Source organism: Schistocerca cancellata, chromosome 6 (assembly GCF_023864275.1).
Source record: "Schistocerca cancellata isolate TAMUIC-IGC-003103 chromosome 6, iqSchCanc2.1, whole genome shotgun sequence".
NCBI classification, from domain to species: domain Eukaryota; kingdom Metazoa; phylum Arthropoda; class Insecta; order Orthoptera; family Acrididae; genus Schistocerca; species Schistocerca cancellata.
Window position 1 is genome coordinate 612,408,558 of NC_064631.1, and position 20,975 is coordinate 612,429,532.

Consider the following 20,975-nt stretch of genomic DNA (forward strand, 5'->3'; position numbering starts at 1 on the left):
TACAACTCCACCCCCCCCCCCTCTCTCTCTCTCTCTCTCTCTCTCTCTCTCTCTCTCTCTCTCTCTCCCCAAGACTGCACTCCACTCACAAGCAAAGGTTCTTCCGACAGTCTCTCGCAGCTCAACCTCTTCGAATGAGATGTTGCCCACTATTACTCGGATGCTATTGAAGTTTTACTTTTCCGCGTGACACCCAGAATATTACCAAATTTATAATTTTCTGTATAAGACAAAAGACAAAACCCTTACAATGTCATAACCACCTAGCTTGGTGCTTTGAGCGGGATGAAGGAACTACACGAATTAGTCCCGTGACTTTATTTCCCAAGAAAAAGGGGTTACATGTTTTATAGTTGTAACGAATAATCAAGTGCCTGTATTTTCTTATTAGCAGTTAACTCCCTGGAGACTAACAGCGAGACTGCTTCGTCTTCTGCGCCTCAACCCTTTCTCAATTCCGGCTAAGCGCGATATGAGACTACGTTCACCGCTAGGTATTCTTTGTTTTGGCGTGAAAATGTCTGTTCGCTGGATGGTCGAACTTTCTTGTGTGACAAAATTCCTTCAGGTTTCAATGAAACAAAAAGCAACAATGCACGCAAATATACGCAATTACAATATAAAAATGGACTTTCGTAGTCAATCTTTGGCGTTGCCTGTAAGTATGTGGATTTCGTTAATTTCATTAGGACATTCATCAGGAAAACCGTACACATCATTACTTAATCTATGGTCCATGGTCTGTTCCATTCCATAGTCACAATTGGGATCTTCGAAAATACCCTGTTTGACCATTTAATTGTCTGCGTCGTCCAAATCCGGTTCGCAGTCTGTTCAGTGTAGTCCAATGTTTGGCAGGTCAAATCCCGGCTCTTGCAGTCGGCCGGTGTGGCCGAGCGGTTCTAGGCACTTCAGTCCGGAACCGCGCGACCACTACGGTCGCAGGTTCGAATCCTGCCTCAGGCATGGGTGTGTGTGATGTCCTTAGGTTAGTTAGGTTTAAGTACTTCTAAGTTCTAGAGGACTGATGACCTCAAAAGTTAAGTCCCATAGTGCTCAGAGCCATTTTGAACCGGCTCTTGCACTGTTCGATCAGGCAACGGACTGCTGTTCTTCACGGCTATTCCCTGCCACCCTTCTCTCCATACGGTCTTCGAATCCGCCTTAAACGGTTTTCCAGATTTGAGAAAATATTGGTGTATGGGTAGGGTATGATTGTCTCTCACTGATATAGCTACCTGATGAGGTGCTATTTGTCGTCGGATACTTGGAGGTTTAATACGTGCTAGAACTGGAAGCCAAGGAATGGTGCTTGTACCAGTGTTCCCGAGATTATCCCCATGCCATGGTTTCATGGAACTGGATGTCAACCTTTTTTGTGTGGATATGCCTGGCCCACACTAGCGCACGGTACTCACCAACACTATGTACAAGAGCCAACCCTGAACTGGGTAATGTACCCGCTGAGCTGCTCCAGGTTGTTCCTGCTACCTTTTCTATTATATTATTTCTTGTTATAATTTTCTGGGCTACGTCTTCGAAGAGGAAGGGCTCTGTCGTGTCTATTTGCTTCGACCATGGCATTTAGATTTAGTTCTCTGTTTGTTTTCCTTTTGTTTAGGTGCATCACTCTAATTACAGTTTTTGTTGGGTTGATGATTAAATGCCATTCACTGTAGTATTTTGCAAGGGGTTCGACATCAGGATTTCTGCATCAGCGTTAAGTAATTCTAACTTCTCGAAAGACTTTCCTTGTACTGCTGTTTCGTCGTATGCAAATATTCGTGAATTTACAACTATGATGTCAGATATATAGAGACTGAACAGAGCTGGTGCCATAACTGACCCTTGCGGTATTCCATTTTTCAGAACCTTGTGTTTGCTCGCTCTCCCATTTAGTTCTATTGTAAATTTCCGTTCTCTTATTCCATGCTACTTTACACACACCTATTTTTACGTACGCTAGTCTATACTGTGCAGACGTCTTCTTGCAATCAACATCCATCTGAATCCGTTTACTGCATTCAAGTCTAGGTCTCACTTCACAGTTTTTTGCCACACTCACATACACACACACACAGCCTTCCTTTCTGAACTGACGATTCCTTGATGTCTCAGGACGTGTCCTATCAACCGATTCCTTTTTTTTAGTCAGATTGCGCCATAAATTCATTTTCCCCTGTTCGAATCAGTATCTACTCACTAGTTGTTCGATCTCTCCATCTAATCTTAACTAGTATACTTTTGTTGTTGTTGTGGTCTTCAGTCCTGAGACTGGTTTGATGCAGCTCTCCATGCTACTCTATCCTGTGCAAGCTTCTTGATCTCCAAGTACTTACTGCAGCCAACATCCTTCTGAATCTGCTTAGTGTATTCATCTCTTGGTCTCCCTCTACGATTTTTACTCTCCACGCTGCCCTCCAATGCTACATTTGTGATCCCGTGATGCCTCAGAACATGTCCTACCAACCGGTCCCTTCTTCTAGTCAAGTTGTGCCACAAACTCCTCTTCTCCCCAATTCTATTCAATACCTCCTCATTAGTTATGTGATCTACCCATCTAACCTTCAGCATTCTCCTGTAGCACCACATTTGTATGGATTTGTATGGATTTGTATGGAGTGTTGCCATGTATAGAAGTGAAACATGGACGATAAATAGTTTGGACAAGAAGAGAATAGAAGCTTTCGAAATGTGGTGCTACAGGAGAATGCTGAAGGTTAGATGGGTAGATCACATAACTAATGAGGAGGTATTGAATAGAATTGGAGAGAAGAGAAATTTGTGGCACAACTTGACTAGAAGAAGGGAACGGTTGGTAGGGCGTATTCTAAGGCATCAAGAGATCACCAATTTAGTATTGGAGGGCAGCGCGGAGAGTAAAAATCGTAGAGAGAGACTAAGAGATGAATACACTAAACAGATTCAGAAGGACGTAGGTTGCAGTAGGTACTGGGAGATGAAGAAGCTTGCACAGGATAGAGTAGCATGGAGAGCTGCATCAAACGAGTCTCAGGACTGAAGACCACAACAACAACATGCTTTGTGGCTGTTTCCCAGTCATGTAACCATACTGCTGCCGCAGCGACACACGGCGAGCAGTCTAGTATCAAAAAACAGCTTCATTCAGTTTGTGTTCACGACTGCAGTAGCATGCCACGTAGAGGCATAAAACACTTCGATAGAGTCAAGATAGCGGCTTTACTTTCAGCAGGTCATACAGAGCAAAGTGTAGCCCACCGGTTACATGTCACTCAAAGCGGTGTATTTAAGGGTTGAAGAAAGTGCAGAGAGGCGATAAATGTGAACGACAGACCTCACAGTGGTCGTCCTCGTATGACAACACTAATGCAGGATCGTTTCCTCCAAGTGTCGGCTCGCAGCCGCCCAACAACAACTGCCAGAAATATTGGAAATGAATTTACCCGGGCAACAGAATTTCGTATCTCAGTCCAAACAGTGCGTAGAATATTTCATCAGGGTGGACTTCATTCCAGAAGACCAATGAACATTGTACCACAGCAAAATGGAGTAATTTCATGTTTGCTGACGAGACAAGGATTGGTCTGCGGCCGGACACAAGACATGTTAGGATTTGGAGAAGTCCTAGACGACACAGGAACGCCGATACGTTCAGGAAGTCCACCCCTTTGCAGGTGGAAGTGTAATGTTCTGGGCAGCAATAATGATGAGGCGACAGACCCCTCTAATTCTGATGTACAGCAATTTGACTGGCCCGCAGTATACCCAAGATGTCCTCCAAACGACTGTAAGGCCTTACAGACGTGAAATCGGAGACAACTTTATCCTAGTCAATGGCAATGCGAGGTCTCGGTATCTTCAAAGAAGCAACATCAACCGAATGCATTGGCCTGCACAGTCCCCAGCCATGACTGCAATTGAGCATACATGGGACCTATTGATGGTGGTCACTGCAGAGCGTCCGAATCTACCTGAGAACCTTCAGGACCTCAGTGAAGCTGCCGTTGAGGAGTGGGACCTCATACCTCAAGATACAGTTGATGGCCTCATCCAGAGCGTGCCTCACTCAGTGGAAGAACTCATCCGTGAGTAAGGAGGACATACTCACTACTAGAGACTTGTAATCCTCATATGAGATAAAGATTTTCACTGATTTTGTTTTCTAGATGTACACTTAGGAGAGAGGCTGCTTTGTTTTGTAATGATTTTTTGTAGCTAACCAAAATCTTCCTTCTTCTCGGAGGGAATTATGTTTATTTTGTTAATGAGGCACTGTACAAACCTCAATGGATGTGCTATAAGAAGTCGTTGTAGTAAACTGTATGTTATTTCAAAATGGTTCAAATGGCTCTAAGCATTATGGGACTTAACATCTGAGGTCATCAGTCCCCTAGAACTTAGAACTACTTAAACCTAACTAAGCTAAGGACATCACACACATCCATGCCCGAGGCAGGATTCGAACCTGCAACCGTAGCAGCAGCGCGGTTCCGGACTGAAGCGCCTAAACCGCTCGGCCACAGCGGCCGTCTATGTTATTTCAAACTGTTGTGTATTTTACAGAACCAAATATCTTGAGACTTATATAAACAGAAGTGTGTTGATGCTTTGTGCGCGTTAAATCATTTGTATGTCACCACGACTGTGCTTACAGGTATTGGAGATCTGAGCCTTTTCTGTTGCTATTCCGCTATTTCCACTGTTCGTGTTGACAATGTAATTTTACAGAACGACACAGGCTGCTAGTCGCACACAAGAATACTCCCAGTATTATTTATATTTTTTATACGTTTGCTCCCATTTTATTTTGAACAGTAGATGTGCAATACACTACATACGTTTCGCCCGCCCGGTTAGCCGAGCGGTCTAACGCATGGCTTTTTGGAGCGGGAAGGATCTCCTGGTCCGCGGCACGAATCCGCCCGGTGGACTTGTGTCGAGGTCCAGTGAGCCGGCCAGTCTGTGGATGGTTTTTAGGCGGTTTTGCATCTACCTCGGCGAATGCGGGCTGGTCCCCCTTATTCCGCCTCAGCTACACTACGTCGGCGATTGCTGCGCAAACAAGTTCTCCACGTACGCGTACACCACCATTACTGTACCACCCAAACATAGGGGTTACACTCGTCTGCTGTGAGACGTTCCCTGGGGATGTCCGCCGGGGGCCGAACCGCACAATAACCCTGGGTTCGGTGTGGGTAGCGGGGTGGTGAAGTGGACGGTGGTAGTCGTCGTGGGGTTGTGGACTACTGCGGCTGCGGGGGGGACGAAGTCTCTCCGTCGTTTCTAGGTCCCCGATTAACATACAACATACAACAACATACGTGTCACATGAAATTCGTTTCCCACTTCACACCACACTTTCTCTGTCAAATATCTCCTGCATTAGCCTCGGAACTCGCAGTTGTGTAAAGTGGAACGTTTGTCCACTTCCAGCGCAAAGCTAATGCTCACAACCTGCTCGTTCATCTTCGAATCGAATAAAACACAGCTGCGCTCGAAGACTCAACTCAGAACGCTTGGCAACGCGGACTCCGAGTCGCTGTCAGCTGGTTGGCAACGCGTAGCAAGCGATTTAACTGGTGAGTCACCTTGCATTCGCGCCGTTGGCGGATACCTGTTTAACTACACGGGAAAAGATTCGCAGTCGACCGCTTACCAACTCGCATCGGCTATGAGTTTCATTTGAGTCGCTCCGTTTGCGGAGAGCCTGAATGTTACCATAGTGACCCAACTACATCGTCAGTTACGGTTGCCGTGGGCATGGGGTCATTGAGATTGAACCGTGGACCAATGGAAATGTGGCGCCTGATGAATCATGTTTATCGTTACACCGCTTCGATGGTCGTGTTAGGATACAACGTCACCCAGGAGAACGGCTGCTCCATACACCCTCCACTCTGCGGACGCAGGCTGGCGAGTGCAGTGTTACGTTATGGTGGATATACAACTGTGTCACCATGGGACCTGTGGTAGAGATTGAAATTACTACCTCTGTTGTGGACTGCGTGAACATTACCGCGGACCACTTGTATCCTTGATGTCTGCGATGGCATCTTCCAGCAGGCTAATTGTCGCTGTCATAGGCCAGAATCGTGCGACAACGGTTTGAGAAACATGACAGACAAGTTATGTTGTTTCCAGAATGAGATTTTCACTCTGCAGCGGAGTGTGCGCTGATATGAAACTTCCTGGCAGATTAAAACTGTGTGCCCGACCGAGACTCGAACTCGGGACCTTTGCCTTTCGCGGGCAAGTGCTCTACCAACTGAGCTACCGAAGCACGACGCACGTCCGGTACTCACAGCTTTACTTCTGCCAGAACCTCGTCTCCTGCAAGTTTCGCAGGAGAGCTTCTGTAAAGTTTGGAAGGCAGGAGACGAGGTTCTGGCAGAAGTAAAGCTGTGAGTACCGGACGTGAGTCGTGCTTCGGTAGCCCAGTTGGTAGAGCACTTGCCCGCGAAAGGCAAAGGTCCCGAGTTCGAGTCTCGGTCGGGCACACAGTTTTAATCTGCCAGGAAGTTTCATATCAGCGCACACTCCGCTGCAGAGTGAAAATCTCATTCTGGAAACATTCCCCAGGCTGTGGCTAGCCATGTCTCCGCAATATCCTTTCGTTCAGGAGTGCTAGTTCGGCAAGTTTCGCAGGAGAGCTTCTGTAAGTTTGGAAGGCAGGAGACGAGGTTCTGGCAGAAGTAAAGCTGTGAGTACCGGACGTGAGTCGTGCTTCGGTAGCTCAGTTGGTAGAGCACTTGCCCGCGAAAGGCAAAGGTCCCGAGTTCGAGTCTCGGTCGGGCACACAGTTTTAATCTGCCAGGAAGTTTCAAGTTATGTTGTTGTCTTGGCAAGCAAATTCGCCTGATCTAAACCCAGGGAAGAGATCTGGGACGACATCTGGTGCCAGCTGCGCACCCATGAGCCACCGGTCCATAATTTGGAGTGATTGCGTGAACTGTGCTTAGACAACAACTGGTGCCAAGTAGCTCCAACAACGAACAACGACTTGCGGAAATGGTGGCACCCAAAATCGCTGCTCTGCTGCGTTCGAGAAGTGGACTAACACGAACTTTGGCTCATCCACGTACTAAGTGGGAACTTTACATCCTAAATACGTGCAGAACACAGGAAAAAAGAAAGAAAGCAACATCTACATCTACGTGATTACTCTGCTATTCACAATAAAGTGCCTGGCAGAGGGTTCAATGAACCACCTTCATGCTGTAGTCCGCCGCTCGTGGTCTCGCGGTAGCGTTCTCGCTTCCCGAGCACGGGGTCCCGGGTTCGATTCCCGGCGGGGTCAGGGATTTTCACCTGCCTCGAGATGACTGGGTGTTCGTGTTGTCCTCATCATTTCATCACCATCCAGGAAAGTGGCGAAATTGGACTGAGCAAAGATTGGATAATTGTACGGGCGCTGATAACCATGCAGTTGAGCGCCCCACAAACCAAACATCATCATCATCATCCTTCATGCTGTCTCCCTACCGTTCCACTCTCGAACGGCACGCGGGAAAAATGAGCACTTAAATTTTTCCGTGCGAGTCCTGATTTCTCTTATTTTATCGTGATGATCATTTCTCCCTATGTAGGTGGGTGCCAACAGAATGTTTTCGCTATCGGAGGAGAAAACTGGTGATTGAAATCACGTGAGAAGATCCCGTCGCAACGAAAAACGCCTTTCTTTTAATGATTGCCACTCCAATTCACGTATCATGTCTGTGACACTATCTCCCCTATTTCGCGATAATACACAACGAGCTGCAACCTCATAAAAAGGTCGCAGCAGGTAGGGGACACCAAATCGCTCGAAGTTTATCACACAACGCCAGGGGGGGAATGCTCTGTTGTGGAGCTACGATCGTAATACTGCAGCCAATTAGCGACGGTTGTGAGGAAGTCAGACTTTGTGAAGAGCCGGTGGCAAGATCGTGGAGGCCGCTCAGCGACATACACTCGCAGTACACCAGGAGGACGTTTAATCGCGGATACCATCATTCTGACGATGTTGGAAGCAAAAATTCAAGCATTTACCCTTAAAAAAACAAGTGTATTTAAAAGTTAATTTGTGTTTCATTTTTCACCATTATCTTAGTTTGTACTTTGTTATCTACTTCTTAGACTCAAGGTTCAGTCGTGTACTTTATATCTACATCTACGTCTACGTGATTAGTCCGCTATTCACAATAAAGTGCCTGGCAGAGGTTTCAATGAACCACCTTCTAGCTGTCTCTCTACCGTTCCACTCTCGAACGGCGCGCGGGAAAAACGAGCACTTCAGTTTTTCTGTGCGAGCCCTGATTTCTCTTATTTTATGCTGATGATCATTTCTCCCTATGTAGGATGGTGCCAACAGAATGTCTTCGCAATCGGAGGAGAAAACTGGTGATTGAAATTTCATGAGAAGTTCCCGTCGCAACGAAAAACGCCTTTCTTTGGTGAATGAAATTTCATGAGAAGTTCCCGTCGCAACGAAAAACGCCTTTGTTTTAATTTTTGCCACTCCAATTCATGTATCATATCTGTGGCACTATCTCCCCTATTTCGAGATAACACAAACCGAGCTGCCCTTCTTTGAACTTTTTCGATGTCATCCATCAGTCCCACCTGATGCGGATTCCACAGCGCACAGCAATACTCCAGAACAGGGCGGACAAGCGTGGTGTAAGCAGTCTCTTTAGTAGACCTGTTGCACCTTCTAAGTGTTCTGCCAATGAATAGCAGTCTTAGGTTTGCTCTACCCACAACATTATCTATGTGATCGTTCCAATTTAGGTTATCAGCAACTAGAATTAAAACATGTGGCCTCCAGATATCATCTTTATAAACTTCGTACCTTACAGTGCCATATGTCGACAGCCTTAGGACGGTGCTCTTTTCCAGGTGAATGTTAGCGACTTAATGGCATTATGGCTTAATGCTGTTGATTAAAAAAATGGTTCAAATGGCTCCGAGCACTATGGGACTTAACATCTGAGGTCATCAGTCCCCTAGAACTTAGAACTACTTTAACCTAACTAACCTAAGGACATCACACACATCCATGCCCGGGGCAGGATTCGAACCTGCGACCGTAGCCGTCGCGCGGTTCCAGACTGAAGCGCCTAGAACCGCTCGGCCACATCGGCCGGCTTGTTAATTAAATAGTCGAGCTCTACCCATTATAAATCACAGAAAAATGCGTCCAACAAAATCAGCCGTGGATAGGAATTTAAAGTTTGATTCTCTTTGACGATTTAGACTGAACAATTAAAATGAGTTAATTTGAACAGTTATGTATTAGTTGGAGGAAGCTGGATTAAATGCACATTTCTAACGCCGTTATGTGACTGTAAGCGAAATATGGATACACCGTCGCACCATGGTGACAAAACTACAGTCACAGCGGCAAGCGAAAAGAACATTAAGATTCTAAGCTTGCAATGGAGCAACATTCCATTTATCTGGTAACGTTAATCGCCACAACGCGAAAACTTGGGGCACTGAACGTCCTCATTAAATTGTGGCGCATGAACGCGATTCACCGAAGTAAATGTTTTCTGTGCAGTGTCACAGAAGATGCTGTATAGGCCGTTTTTCTTCTATAACGGGTACCTCCTATCTTAATATGTTCCAGATGCGGTTGTTTTCACAACGGACTGCTGATTACGAGACTTTCATCTTCCTTCAAGACAAGCCACACTCTCATTGGAGCATCGATTTAAAAAAATATATATATATTTGCATTCAGGACGTTTCCATACAGCCATATCAACTGTGGAACGTCAGTTATGACGATAGGAACGTAAGGACGACACAACACCCAGTCTGCGAGCGGTGAAAATCTCCGACGCGATCGGGAGTCAAACCCGGAACCCTTCGGCAGGCAATCCAGTGCGCTGACCGCGCAGCTACTGAGACGGACCAGCATCGATGTTCGTCGCTACCTAAGCGACGAACTTCGGCATCACTGGATTGGGCGTAGCGGTGACGATGATGTGACTCTAATCCCTTCTCCGCCCAGGTCGTCTGCCCTAACGTCTTGTGACTTTTCCCTTCAGTGGTACATTAAGGACTGTGCTCATGTATCCCCACTGCTGTGAGCACTGGAACACGTCAGAGAAACTGCTAACAAGACGGAAAACCCGGTAAAGTGAATAACCGAATTGTGATAACAGGATTGTTGAGAGGACATTGTGCATTTCTCAGTGGAGTGCGTAATATGTGACAAAGAGCAAAACACGGAAGGAAATTCTTGGTCACTCTCCCAATGGTTAGTTCTAAGTTCTTTGAACAATCGATGGTGGCTCTACCGCTAGCTCAAAATAGTAACCATTTGGCTAGAGTGAGTGTTCACGTGAAGGAGAGAATGGGAATAATTTCAGGAGAATGGAGGCCCATACAGTGCGTACGATTTCCTGACCTAGCGCACAACGAACTCCCCAGATTTATAAAATAATGCATAAAACGATAAGATCAAGAACAAATGCGAACTTACCATATCAAGATCTCATAGGCATTAACCGCATGAAATTCACATCCCCAGTAAGCCAAACAAGCGAATCACTATGGACTTGGGCTAAGAAGAAGATCTAACTGCTATCACTTAGTAGCGGAAAAGCATCCGGACCAGACGAGATACCCTTAAGATTCTACAGTGATTATGCTAAAGAACTTGCCCCCTTTCTATCAGCAATTTATCGTAGATCGCTGGAAGAACGTAAAGTACCTAGCGACTGGAAGAAAGCGCAGGTCGTTCCCATTTTCAAGAAGGGTCATAAATCAGATGCGAATAATTATAGGCCTATTTCGCTTACGTCAATCTGTTGTAGAATAATGGAACATGTTTTGTGTTCTCGTATTATGACGTTCTTAGATAATACAAATCTCCTTCATCATAACCAACATGGATTCCGCAAACAGAGATCATGTGAAACTCAGCTCGCCCTATTTGCCCAAGAAATTCACAGTGCCGTAGACACTGGCGAGCAGATTGATGCCGTATTCCTGGACTTCAGGAAGGCATTTGATACGGTTCCGCACTTACGTTTAGTGAAAAAAATACGAGCTTACGGAATATCGGACCAGGTTTGTGATTGGATTCAGGGTTTCCTAGAAGAAAGAACACACCATGTCATTCTTAACGGTTCAAAATCTGCAGATGTAGAGGTAATTTCGGGAGTACCGCAAGGAAGCGTGATAGGACCTTTATTGTTTACAATATACATAAATGACTTAGTTGACAACATCGGTAGCTCCGTGAGGCTATTTGCAGATGACACGGTTGTCTACAAGAAAGTAGCAACATCAGAAGACTCGTACGTACTCCAGGAAGACCTGCAGAGGATTAATGCATGGTGCGACAGCTGGCAGCTTTCCCTAAACGTAGATCAATGTAATATAATGCGCATACATAGGGGCAGAAATCCATTCCAGTACGATTATGCCATAGGTGGTAAATCATTGGAAGCGGTAACGACCGTAAAATACTTAGGAGTTACTATCCGGAGCGATCTGAAGTGGAATGATCACATAAAACAAATAGTGGGAAAAGCAGGCGCCAGGTTGAGATTCATAGGAAGAATTCTAAGAAAATGTGACTCATCGACGAAAGAAGTAGCTTACAAGACGCTTGTTCGTCCGATTCTTGAGTATTGCTCATCAGTATGGGACCCTTACCAGGTTGGATTAATAGAAGAGATAGACATGATCCAGCGAAAAGCAGCGCGATTCGTCATGGGGACATTTAGTCAGCGCGAGAGCGTTACGGAGATGCTGAACAAGCTCCAGTGGCGGACACTTCAAGAAAGGCGTTACGCAATACGGAGAGGTTTATTATCGAAATTACGAGAGAGCACATTCCGGGAAGAGATGGGCAACATATTACTACCGCCCACATATATCTCGCGTAATGATCACAACGAAAAAATCCGAGAAATTAGAGCAAATACGGAGACTTACAAGCAGTCGTTCTTCCCACGCACAATTCGTGAATGGAACAGGGAAGGGGGGATCAGATAGTGGTACAATAAGTACCCTCCGCCACACACCGTAAGGTGGCTCGCGGAGTATAGATGTAGATGTAGATGTAGATGTAAGTACAGGAAGACGTACGAATCGTTGTCTTGCGACGACCTAACTTGCAGGACGTGAGGCTTCAGTCTCGCGATATACTGTAGGTAGCATGAAGATAATGAGGACAGGAGTGGGCACACGTGTAGCATCTACATCTGCATCTGCATACATACTCCACAAGCTATCATACGGCGCATGACGGAAGGTTCCTTGTACCACTACTAGTTGTTCCCTTTCCTGTGCCGCTGTGGCCGAGTCCGCAACCGCGCTGCTGCTACGGTCGCAGGTTCGAAGCCTGCCTCGGGCATGGATGTGTGTGATGTCCTTAGGTTAGTTAGGTTTAAGTAGTTCTAAGTCTAGCGGACTGATGACCTCAGATGTTAAGTCCAATAGTGCTTTGGGTCATTTGAACCCTTTCCTGTCTCACTCGCAAACGGAGAGAGGAAAATACGACTGCCTCTGCCCCTCCGCACGAGCTCTAATTTCTGTTATCTTGTCTAAGCGGTCCTTAGGCAAAATGGCGACAGTTTCTAGTTTCCTTGACAGTATTTCGCGAAAAGAACGTCTTCTTCCTTCCAGGGCTCCCCACCTAAGTTCACAGAGCATTCCTGTAATACTCACTTGTTGATCAAATCTACCGGTAACAAATCTAGCAGCCCGCCTTCGATGTCTTCCTTTAATCCGACCCGCTGGGGATCCCAAACACTCGAGCAGTACTAGAGTGTGAGTCGCACAAGTGTTCTATGCGCAGACTCCTTTATAGATGGGTTACTCTTTCCTAAAACTCTCCCAAGAAAGGGAATTCGATAATTTGCCTTCCCTACAACCGACCTTATGAGCTCCTAACTTTTCTAATCGCTTTGCCACTATTCGAACGTTACAGGGCTGTTTTCCCACTCAGCTGCTTTAATTTACATTATCTCATATTTGGAGCATGCTGCCACTCAGCACACCAAATAGAAATTGTGTTCAAATCATCCTGTACCCTCCTATAGTTACCCAAAGATGACACTTTGCCATACGCTACGGCATCACCAGCAAACAGCCGCAGGTAGTTGTTCATCCTGTCCGGGAGACCTTTTATGTACGAGGTCTATTCAAAAAAATCCGGATCATTTGTAATTTCGCACCGATGATGTGTCGCAGCGAAATGCGGTTGACATCCCTGCATACGCCTGTGTTTAATGTGTAACTGCCGGAAGTTTCATTGTTGTATGTCTGTTGGCTATCGTTCAGTGCTGTATTGAGCAGAATGTTGTGTCGCAACAGTTTGCGAATTTCGAGATGGCAGAGTCAGAGGAGCAACGGTTCTGCATTAAATTTTGTGTGAATCTCATGAAAACCTTTACAGAGACACACCAAATTATGCAGAAAACCTACGGTGATGAGTGCTTAAACCGTTCAATCTTCACAATACGTCAGGAAAGGTTCACCAAGACGAAAAAAAAATTCGTCAGGTCAGGTCAAAAGTCAAGGCCTTCCTGATAGTCTTCTTTGACTTTGAAGGATCAGTTCATCATGAATTCGTGCCACAGGGACGAACTTAATCGATGGTACTGTCGGGACGTGTTGCGACGCCTGCGAGAAAAATGTGAGAAGGAAACGGCCTGAAATGTGGCGAGACAATTCGCGGCTCTTGCATCACGATAACGCACCACGCACATTCATCCCTACTGGTGCGTGACTATTGAACTGAATACAAAATCACCGTGTTTCCTCGCCCTCCGTACCCTCCAGATCTGGAGTGGTTTCCAAAGCTGGAAACCCACTGAAGAGACGAAGATTTCCATCCATAGAGGGGACAAAAGATAATTCGCGGACGGTGCTTTGCGCGATCCAGCAAGAGGCATACCAAAACTGCTTCCGGAAGTGGAAACGGCTTTGGGAGCGTTGTAGCAATTGTGGAGAGCATTTCGAAGGAGACCATACGCAATAAGTAAAAGGTAAGCGTAGAAAAAGTTTCGGAATTTTTCGAGTAGACCTCGGATACAGAGAATTGGAGCGGTACTATCGCACTTCCCTGGGCCACTGCTGATAATACCCCTATGTCTGATGAACACTCGACGTCCAAGACAATGTACTAGGTTCTATTGAAATGGAAAAAAAGTCCCATGCTTCTTTACAGAGCGTAGGGGAACGATGCGGGAGACCCGCACCGCTTTACTAGGCAACGTCCTAGTGGAGGTGGTTTGCCATTGCCGTCCTCCGACCGTAATGGGGATGAATGATGATGATGAAGACGACACAACAACACCCAGTCATCTCGAGGCAGGAAAAATCCCTGACCCCGCCGGGGATGGAACCAGAGACCCCGTGCTCGGGAAGCGAGAACGCTAACGCGGGACCACTGGCAGCGCACACTAGGTTCTATTGCAGGTACTTAAAAATCCTCGAGCCACTCATATAGCGCAGACTCTATTCCGTATACTGGGGGCTTTGTTAGCAGTCTGCAGTGCTGCATTACGGCAAAACGCTTTATGGAATCTGCCTGTTGTTCTTCATCCATAATTTGCTCGGTATCGTCCAAAAGGACGAAAGCTTTTCAGTTGAAGGAAATTGATTACATTCGAACTTCGAATATGCCCAATAATTCTGCATAAAATCGACATTAACCGAGTTGGGTGGAAAACATTAGTGCAATAGTATAGAACTAGAGGGTCTTTGTTTCACCGTTCTGTCTTTAATGATGTACTGCATGCTTTGTGAGATACATGTGACGCTGAATGGGTGTACAGCCTAGATGGCTTTTCCTGTGCTTTACGGTGCCATCTATGCAGTATTTGTTTTCTCTATCAGTCACACAAATGTACTTCCTTCGAACGGAAGCAAGGAAGAAGGGCTGCAGCATAGACGATTCGCCTAGTCAAACTTACCCTTTGAGTTCCGGCTTATCGTTGCAGTTATTCGCTCTGTTGTGAGGTCCTTCTCGTGTGTGCACAGTCGCTAGGAGAGGAGGCCTTAGCGGTTTTCTTGTCGCGGACCTCTGCGATAAGAACCGAGCGCTGATATTCGAGCGGACGAGCTGGCAGACGACGGGCTAAAAGTTCCTGCTGCGTTCTCGCTACACTGCTACAGCAGCGCTTCAGCGCTAATCTGGCGCCTCATGAAAACACTCCACTATGTGCTGCACCTGAGATCATACGTGGACGCAGCATACTCCTCGTTTCATAGGATGTTCTCCTTGCGACTGGAAAGCATCTGCAGTGCATCATCCAGGTATGTACGAGTAGTCAAAGCGCTTGTTTTGTCCTGAGGCGTTTGCGTCAATGAATCATCTGACGGCGCTCGAGAGCGATAATTCGAGATTTTCCAGCAATTTCACACTTTCCAGTTTGCTCTCTGTGTAAATGTTCAACTAGAAGTGAAGAAAACGTGATGAACCGTAATGAAACTCTCGTGGCAAATAAGAAAGTCTGCTAGACTGCATCCCCCGCTCTTCGTAGTCGTCGCCTCCTCTATTGGGCTATCTGATCCCAAATGCCTAACGCTTTCACTGTCACTGCTGTTTCCTCCTATTACTTCCGAACATCATGACCAGAGGTTCTCCCACAGGGTGTGTGGGAATAGCGCGACTGGGGGAATAGATTATGTGGGGAACTGGTCTGAAATACCCAGTCTGTAATTTATTGAAATAATCAGCAACCAGACGACAAAAAAAATTATTTCCTTGCCCGGTTTCAGGCATTTAGTGCTCTTCTTCAGAAGGATACACAGAAAAGTATACCACAAATAAGTAGAAGTTGGATAAGAATATTAAAATTTAGGAACGAAAAGTTTAAAAATTCTAAACATTTAAAGATAAAAAATTGTATATACTTATACACATCACATCATTTGCGAGTGTCATAAATAAGATGCATGCAATACACTGCTGTGGTCCTAAAAAAATACAAGAACCACATGTAATACAATAATGAATCCCTTAATACAAATAGAGCTCGTAAATGCTTACATGTAGTTCATAGTGCCTGTACAGAAATGGTATAAGGAAGCCAAAGTACAAGTGCAGACATCGTGGCCTCCGAGTGGGAGTAAAAGTACGATAAAATAATCAAACAAAACCTTACACAACCATAGTCGTCATAAAACATAAACGAGAATGTAAGGGCGCATAAGCAACATAATAAGTAATACGTTAAAACCTAATGATAAATAATGATGTCTGCATTTGTTGTTTGACTTCCATTTTTGTTCAGACACTATACACCACACTTAATCATTTACGAGCTCTTTTTGTATTAATGGATTCATTACTGTATTTCATGCAGTACTTGTATTTTTTAAGGACCGCAGCAATACACAGCACGTTTCTTATTTTTGACACTCGCAAATAATGCTATAGTTACAAGTGTGTACCATTTTTGTTCTAAATTTAAAAAATTAAGTATTTCGTTCCTAAGTTTTAATATTGTTGGCTAACTTCTACTTATTTGTGGTATATATTTCTGTACAGCCTTCTGAAGAAAGGCACTAATTACCTGAAACCTTTTACGGAAATAAAATTTCTTTTGTGCAACTGGTTGTTGATTATTTCAATGAATACAACTACAGTTGCGGAAGATGGATAAAATACTGAACCGGTAGTGTAAAGAAAATTTAGTGACAAATGAAAACTTGTGCCAGACTCCATTCACTTCATTAAAATTAATTTAATTCAACCTTAAATTGTATCTGTCGATCTTTGTCCTCTCTCTTCATTGCGTTTTCTGTTTGCGTAATTCATTTGAACAGTATAACATATGTCATAAATTCTGTAGGTCTACTGATCTAGGTATCTAGAGAAGTGGGACGTTGGTGATACAAAGGATTCGCAGTGGGGTAGTCTACTACGGTTCATATCTCCGGCCGGTCATTAGGATTAAAGTTTACAGTAGTTTCCCCAAATTATTTTAGAGCGATGACGGGACTGCTCTTTTCTTATCGTTCATCAGTCCGAGCGTAAGCTCCGTCTCAAGTTACCTGGTCGTCGAAGAGACGTTAGATTTTAATCTTCCTTTCCGAACGTTGTGGTGGAGTGTCTACGATATTACATTCACATTCAGGATCTCGTGGAGTTTAAATCCACGTAGAAGTACAGATTTTTTTCTTTTCTTGTAGCGTTCCTAATTGCCTAACTTCCTATAAAGCTCCTATGACCTGCTCGCTGACGAGACGTTAAACCGTAATTTCCTTCTTCCCTTTCGAAATCCAGTCCAGAACTTCAGATGCTGCGAGATATGCAGTCTGGACCTAAGTCATAATTACGAAATTAAGTGTTTTAAGAAAATAATTATTGTACCGTTTCATACAAACATTTTCCGCTCTCGGCAAGGTTTTTATGTACAGTACTTCTGTATTCCGCAAAACACTTTCAAACATTTTCTGGAGGTCGTGAAATGTTTGGTAAAGAAACATTGGAATTACTGTCCTGTTGCACAGAACAATATAGAGGAGAAAGTGCAAATATGGGCTACTTATTTTGTTTTTGACTCAGAGACATTTTCTTTCGGAAAAATTCTAGCTTTTTGATTTTCATTAACAACTATAACAAGTTTACTAAAAGATAGGAGATAATTAATATCAGTTATTTATATTTGAAAAAGAAGTTTCGCAAAAGACTCGCTAAATAGCATTAAAAGAATGCTGTGAAAATGTGGACCCTCCCCAAAAGTCACAAAAATCTTTTTAAATGTGTTAATAAAACTGAATAAGGCGATAAAAACGGTATACTAATTTACAGAGAGCATCTTGCATATAAATATTTTTTAATGAACGTCAAATCAAAAATTATTTACAGAAACTTCAAACGTAAACTGCTCTTTCAGCCCCGGTGCATTGTTTAGTGTTCTCACATACTTAACCTGCATTTCTCCGCATCTTGACAGAATTTTTCATCACTAAACATACAAGTTGCATGCCTCGTGTCTGGTGTGTCCATATCGTTGGTATCCAGGTCATTATTACTGGCTACATGAGGAGGGTCGTGGGAGACTGATGAAGAATCTTATCGTTCCGTGCGTTGAATTTTTCTTTTTCTGAAGGTCTTTGATTTTCCCAACCCTGCCCTTAGCGGGCCTCCAACCACGGAAAGACTCATCTGTCAGTTGATGCCTCTATTTGAATGCGCTTTGTCAAGCGGCTTGTTCAACTTACGGCGTTACCGTGATGATGCTTTGGATCCTCAAGTGTTTCTCTTCTTAATATTAGGGACAGCAGAAACGTCGGACGGAGAAACTGCATCTCAAGTCCCCAGGGAATACTGCGCTGTTTAAATAGTGGCCCATATTTACACCAGCCCCACCTAAGCAAGATGACTACCATCACATGTAACACAACGAAGTCCGTGACTGAAACCGTGTTTCTAAAAGTACCTTAGGATTCTGCTTTCCTGGTGTCGCAATGTAATTACTTTCAATGAACACTAAGGAAATTGTAAGAAGACGATTTCACATACCCGCCAAAGGTTAGCAGTCGAGAACAAACACCATTTCGCATTATAACCGAAACTGCATCCACACTACTTGAAAGAAAGATGCCAACTGCTCGCTGCTGTATTCAGTCTACAAGCGGCACAGTCTACAGTCCTAGACGTCGGTCACCGCCGTCTCCCAGCAGCCCTGGGGACGGCTGTCCCACATGTACAGCTGTGTCCGTTTGTGCACCCCTCTCTCTAATAGTTGATATGTATATACAGGGTGGTCCATTGATACTGACCGGGCCAAATATCTCACGAAATAAGCGTCAAACGAAAAAACTACAAGGAACGAAACTTGTCTAGCTTGAAGGGGGAAACCAGATGGCGCTATGGTTGGCCCGCTAGATGGCGCTGCCATAGGTCAAACGGATATCAACTGCGTTTTTTTTTTTAATAGGGATCCCCATTTTTATTACATATTTGTGTAGTACAAAACGGAATATGAATGTTTTAGTTGGACCACTTTTTTCGCTTTGTGATAGATGGCGTTGTAATAGTCACCTGTATGTGGCTCACAATTTTAGACGAACAGTTGGTAACAGTTAGCTTTTTTAAATTAAAATACAGAACGTAGGTACGTTTGAACATTTGATTTCGGTTGTTCCAATGTGATACATGTATCTTTGTATACTTATCATTTCTGGGAACGCATTCTGTTACAGCGTGATTACCTGTAAATACCATTAATGCAATAAATGCTCAAAATGATGTCCGTCAACCTCATTGAACGACATTCCTCTCAACAGCGAGTAGTTCGCCTTCCGTAATGTTCGCACATGCATTGACAATGCGCTGACGCAGGTTGTCAGGCGTTGTCGGTGGATCACGATAGCTAATATCCTTCAAATTTCCCTACAGAAAGATATCCAGGGACGCCAGATCTGATGAACGTGCGGGCCATTATATGGTGCTTCGACGACCAATCCACCTGTCATGAAAGATGCAATTCAGTACAGCTTCAACCTCACGCGAGCCATGTGCTGAACATCCATCATGTTGGAAGTACATCGCCATCCTGTCATGCAGTGAAAAATCTTGTAATAACATCGGTAGAACATTACGTAGGAAATCAGCATACATTGCACCATTTAGATTGCCATCGATAAAATGGGGGTCAGTTATCCTTCCTCCCATAATGCCGCACCATACATTAACCCGCTAATGTCGCTGATGTTCCACTTGTCGCAGCCATCGTGGATTTTCCGTCGCCGCTATTGGTGAACGACGCTTCGTTGCTAAATAGAACGCGTGCAAAAAATCTGTCATCGTCCCGTAATTTCTCTTGTGCCCAGTGGCAGAACTGTACACGACATTCAAAGTCGTCGCCATGCAATTCCTGGTGCATAGAAATATGGTACGGGTGCAATCGATATTGATGTAGCATTCTCAACACCGACGTTTTTGAGATTCCCGATTCTCGCGCATTTTGTCTAATGTGCGCATTAGCCGCGACAGCAGCTAAAACACCTACTTGGGTATCATCATTTGTTGCAGGTCGTGGTTGACGTTTCACATGTGGCTGAACACTTCCTGTTTCCTTAAATAACGTAACTATCCGGCGAACGGTCCGGATACTTGGATGATGTCGTCCAGGATACCGAGCAGCATACATAGCACATGCCCGTTGGGCATTTTGAGCACAATAGCCATACATCAACAAGATATCGACCTTTTCCGCAATTGGTACACGGTCTATTTTGACACGGGTAATGTATCACAAAGCAAATACCGTCCGCACTGGCGGAATGTTGCGTGATACCACGTACTTATATAGACGTTTGTGACTATTACAGCGACATCTATCACAAAGCGAAAAAAAGTGGTCCAACTAAAACATTCATATTTCTTTACGTACTACACGAATCTGTAATAAAAAATGGGAGTTCCTATTTAGAAAAAACGCAGTTGATATCCGTTTGACCGACGGCAGCGCCATCTAGCGGGCCAACTATAGCGCCATCTGGTTTCCAACTTCAAGCTAGACGAGTTTCGTTCTTTGCAGTTTTTACGTTTGATGCTTATTTCGTGAGATATTTTTCCCGGTCACTGTCAATGGACCACCCTATGAAAATTGATTGACTCTGACAACCTTTACATGGTAGTTCGTATGTAACTAACAATCATTAGCAGCAGTTTCATATAAGGAAAAACTGAAGTCTGTTTGTTGTACTAAATTTTTGCAGCGCTAACAACGGATATCATAAGCCCTACCGCTGTTATTTATTATTATTATATTACTATCGAAGCCGGCAATGCTTCGCAATTGCTAAATACGTATGGGAATTAGATATACGTCCTAATCTCCTTCTCGCTTTATAACATTTTTAAATGTTCGGATAATAAGTTGCCGTCTCTTTATCTAAGAATAGATGATGAATGCAGCTAGCCGCTATCTCTGTGTAATGTCTTGTCCATATAGACGTGTATCTGTTGCCTTTAAGATCACTTCACCTTCACACATAAATCTATAAAGTAAGACCCTCCCAGTTCT

At 44.5% G+C, this 20,975-nt stretch overlaps 1 protein-coding gene across 1 annotated transcript in view; it reads left to right on the plus strand.

Moving 5' to 3' along the window:
* Nucleotides 1-15,114: 15,114 nt before the first annotated feature.
* Nucleotides 15,115-20,975, plus strand: part of LOC126191396 (G1/S-specific cyclin-E) — a 149,955-nt gene continuing 144,094 nt past the window's right edge. Inside the window, exon 1 of the mRNA XM_049932258.1 lies at nucleotides 15,115-15,246. The gene's annotated coding sequence lies outside the window, so the exon portion shown is untranslated. The remainder of the gene's footprint in view (nucleotides 15,247-20,975) is intronic.